This window comes from Onychostoma macrolepis, chromosome 05 (genome assembly GCF_012432095.1).
Source record: "Onychostoma macrolepis isolate SWU-2019 chromosome 05, ASM1243209v1, whole genome shotgun sequence".
NCBI classification, from domain to species: Eukaryota; Metazoa; Chordata; class Actinopteri; order Cypriniformes; family Cyprinidae; genus Onychostoma; species Onychostoma macrolepis.
In genome coordinates this window covers 32248289-32252844 of record NC_081159.1, presented here as the reverse complement: position 1 = coordinate 32252844, position 4556 = coordinate 32248289, and the positions used below count along the sequence as shown (strand labels likewise).

At 36.0% G+C, this 4556-nt stretch overlaps 1 long non-coding RNA gene across 2 annotated transcripts; it reads left to right on the top strand.

Moving 5' to 3' along the window:
* The first annotated feature begins 698 nt into the window (after nucleotides 1–698).
* LOC131541320 (uncharacterized) lies at nucleotides 699–3924 on the top strand. 2 transcript variants are annotated; one of them, XR_009271470.1, is made up of 4 exons: nucleotides 699–1196; nucleotides 1297–1366; nucleotides 1901–2003; nucleotides 3771–3924. It is a non-coding gene; the product is annotated as an uncharacterized LOC131541320 (long non-coding RNA). The 2 variants fall into 2 exon arrangements; XR_009271471.1 differs by having other exon boundaries at nucleotides 701–1196; nucleotides 1920–2003.
* Nucleotides 3925–4556: the final 632 nt, after the last annotated feature.

Here is a 4556-nt window from a genome sequence, read left to right as displayed (position 1 = left end):
GCTTGAGTGTGTTGAGGCTGTGAGGCTTGAAAGTGTAGAGACAAAAATAACCATTACTACAGAGTAAGTAGTGGCTCAAGGCAAGGCATACTTGTCAGCAACTCGAGGCAATTGATATACCAACGCAGTTGGGGACCCGTCCATACCCCTGACACTGCGTGCCCGTTGAACGTGGCTCCCTAGCCGGTGGCCGAGGCATCCGTGAATATCACAGCATGCCTGGATACCTGCTCCAGGGGCACTCCTGCCCGAAGAAACAAGGGATCTGTCCACGGGCTGAAGGTTTTGCGGTAGGCCGGTGTAATCTGAACCCGGTGATTACCGCGACTCCACGCCCACCTCGGGATTCGGCCATGGAGCCAGTGCTGAAGCGATCTCATAGTTCGTATTTCAACGTTGAAACAATGTTTAATGCTTAACGGTTGAAAACCAACCGGTACATGACCAACCTTCAACGTTGAAATATGGTTGAAATAATGACAGTTGTTGTTTCAGTGTTGAAACTACGTTGAAATAATGTTTAATGCTAAATGGTTGAAAAAGGGTAATAAAAACACTTATAAATCAACTTTGATTTTTTTTTTTTTTTTACAAGACCTGTATGTGAATCACTTAATGTATGTACAGAATAAATCATTTCTGCCTTTTAAGTTATTATTAAGATCGTTATTATTATTTTATTATCATTTTACATTTTTATCATGAAACCTTCTGGTATAACTATTATCAACAATAAAACTAAACACATTGCGCTTCCTTACCACACTGAAACAATTCCGATTGGTTATTTAACTTATTTGCTTTGATCATGATTGGTTAATCTGGCTGTCATTCATGAAACTGGCCAATGAAACTGTGCCGCCATTTTATGTTTGAAAATATGACCGTTATCCTGACCGTCTTTCTGAGTGAGGTCGCTGTGAGTGAGAGCGCTGCTGCGCAATAAAACTGCCAGGTCGGTCCCGAATTATAATTATTGTATAAAAAACGTTTACCATTAAAGCTATTATATTATAGATACTGGTACTATTTATGTAAACGCTGCGTAACTTTCATGTGTTTGATGGATGCGCGCGTTGAACATTCGAGGCGCTTTTAAACTGGAGTGGAAGGAGTTTCCATGGAAACCGGCCGGCAACTCAGCTGACAAGTAGCAAAAAATCTCCGTCTCTCACTGTTGTTTTTACTGCTTTCAGGTAAGTTTAGTCCCTAAAATTACACAAATAATACATACAACTGTTCCTGACACTTTCTTACATGTAATTGACACGCTTCTGTTGAATATTTACTTTACAGAAATGGTTCATTGTCATCGGAAAAAGTCCGTTAGCACAACCCTGAGCTAACCAGAGGCTAACTATAAGAGGTAAGCTAGCTATAGATTTGAGCTCTTATTTATGAAAGTTTGGGATTTTAATCACAGATTATGTGTAGATGAGTGATTTTATAGCTTTGTAAATGTTTTGCTGGCAATTTGTTAATGGATGAATTGAAATAAGCTAATTAATTTAACCTAAAAGTATGCACTGTACTGTTAATCAACTTAAAGTTACATGAACTAAAATGGGCTGAAGCTAACGTTATTTCAAACACATTTTTATCTTTCATTGTAGACAAATATTGATAAAATTGTACTGTGATTTTAGGAGTGTCAGAAAAATCCTCGAATGCTGCTGATAGATATATTGGAAACATAGGCAATCTGAGAAAGCATATTAAATAACTTCATATGCATTTTTCCCAATATATTTCACCTATATCATCATGCACGTAAATCTTCGTTTCTTAAGATTTTTTTGTATGTTCTGTACATTATTCTCTCTCATTTCTGCATTTCACCCCCGCCGTAGTTTATTTCTAATAAACCTGACATTGTATACTATTGTTGGCTCTGTGACAGATTGTTTATGTTCCTGTAGTCTTCCATGCTGATGGCCGTGCAGCAGAGTTGGAGGGGACCTCTTGTCGAAGAACATCTCCAAGACACTATGAGCATCTGACTAGTAAGTAAAACCTCAAACATTAAAAAGTTTATCAGATATTAAAAAATATATCAAATAAGTATAAAATATTTTTGAGTCCTGTATGTCTTACAAGGCCATCTCGTTTAACACTGCATGAGGACACTACAACCAGAGAGGTACAACATAATTCAAAATGAGACACAGATGATAATAAAAAAAAGTGCTTGGAAATTAAAATTCATAATGGTAAGACAGAACCAAGTACCGTGACTGTGCCTCACTTCAAAGTGAAACAGTCTGTAATGGTCATCTGCCATGCCAGATTGATGGTGAAGGTGGGAATTATAAGTTTGATTTTCTAGACTTTAAATGTACTAACGTGTTTGTTCAAGTAGACTTTGTTGCTTGTGGAAACCTCACACAAGCCTGAAAGGTACTTAACTCTAGATCCGCCAGAGGTCGCTGTATACTTAAAGCGCCAGCGGGTAAATTTTACCCACACACATGGCAACTGTTTTTATATGGCTCAAGAACATATTATTTCACTGTATTATGCCACTGTCTTCACAAAGAAGTGTCTAGAGTCATGAAATGATTATGTCTAGTCGTCAGCTATGTTTTTACCCTGTTGTTTTATGTTCAAGACTTTTTAATGCAGCCAACACTAATTCATAAAGGTCAGTAAGCTAAAAAAAAAAAAAAAAAAAAAAGCCTGCACTGACTACGAAAATTAGAAGGTAGTAAATATTTGGATGGTGTAATATTATAATACAATGTCATTAATCAATATATTAGGATAACCTACGTTATCTAAATAGCCAATAGACAATAATGAGCAATAATAATTGACCACACTGCATAGGAAGATGCTATGACAAATTCAAGCGCACAGCTTCACCTAGGCCCAATTATTAATTTGTTTAGTTATATCAATCATAATTTGAATAATAGAACACCGCCAATAAACTTCGGGTAATCAAAAACAATTTTTATTCATTACATCATAGATGTAATAGATTTTTTTTCTTCAGGAAACAGCCAGACTAGAATAAATAGCAACACAGTAGCAGACAATAAACGATATGGCAAGACAAAAATGAAATAATAAAACCAAAGTTTGACCAATTATGAGTAACGTTAGGCTAAAACATCTAAATATGAAGTCTGGATCACTGTCAGATGAGCCGTCAGATGCTGAGCCGACCCAGGACGCATAACTTAACCATCAGACTCTCCATCACTCATGGAATTTAGTGTTTCTAATACCGACCTTCCATAAATCGCCTTCTTTTAGTCATTTTGACATTATTTTTTAAACTGATAACCGCTAAATCGGTGAGTGAAAGGCATTGCCTAGAAATGTACGATGTTAAAACACAAGCGTCAAGAAAATGACAGCGTGAAAATACATGCATTATATAGCGGGTAAATTTGATCCGTGCGGCGCTTATAGGTCTAAAAGCTCTGGGGTTTTTTATCTGGTTTATCTAAATAATTTTTAACAACATTGGATTGTAAATTACATAATTTTAGGAAAAGCCAATGACTGGAAGACTTGAATGTTTTGTTGAAAATCTGTTATGTACATTTGAAAAACAGCCACAGGTCAAATTTACTCCCTGGCGGTTCTAGTGTTAAAACTTAAAATCTTATTTGCACTCTTGAAAACTGTTCACCAAAGACTACATTTCAGTCCAGCCGAATTTTCTGCACACTTCACCACCAAGATCAAAATGAGCATTGTGAATGTAAAAGCTTCACATTACATTCATAACAATTATTGTTAATGTTTGACTTGTGTTTCAGGCTTTTTGTGAAGACAGAAAATCAAGAGATGTTGTGACGACCTGGACAGAATTCAGCTCCAGATCCAGCCTCCACACCAGACTTCTCACGCACAAGGACTGCTGTCTACTAGCATATTATATGTTCTCTTTAGAGTTAGGTGCATGGAGATATTACCTGAATTTTAGATATAATGAAAACTATATCATATATATATATATATATATATATATATATATATATTATGAAGAGTTCAGATGCAAAAGCCTCTAAATGCCATCTGAAATTTTCTTCTAAAATGAGCATTTTTCTCAAGCTGCTATATTTATGTTCAGTTATTTCATTTTAATTGCATAGAAAAGGACCTATATATTGCCATTAGAGTAAAATAACTGAACCTAAACATAGCAGCCTGATCAAAATGCTCATTTTAGATGGCACTTAGAGGCTTTTGCATCTGAACTCTTCATATATATATATACACTATATTGCCAAAAGTATTGGGTCACCCCCTTCTAATGAACAGGTTTGACTACTTTAGCAATTTCCATGAGTACAAATCTTTAATGTTTAAGCATATAATGATATTCTAGGAATTGTGTGCTTCTAATTTTAAAGCAACAGTTTGGACAGGACCCTTTTCTATACTAACATGACAATGTCTCTGTGTATAAGGCAAGGTTCAAAAGAAATGATTGATTGAGTCGGTGTGGAAGAACTTGACTGGTCTGCAGAAAGCCAAGTCCTAATCCAAGCTGAACACCTCTGGTGTGACTTTAAATGCAGACTTTGAGCCAAAAACTCTTT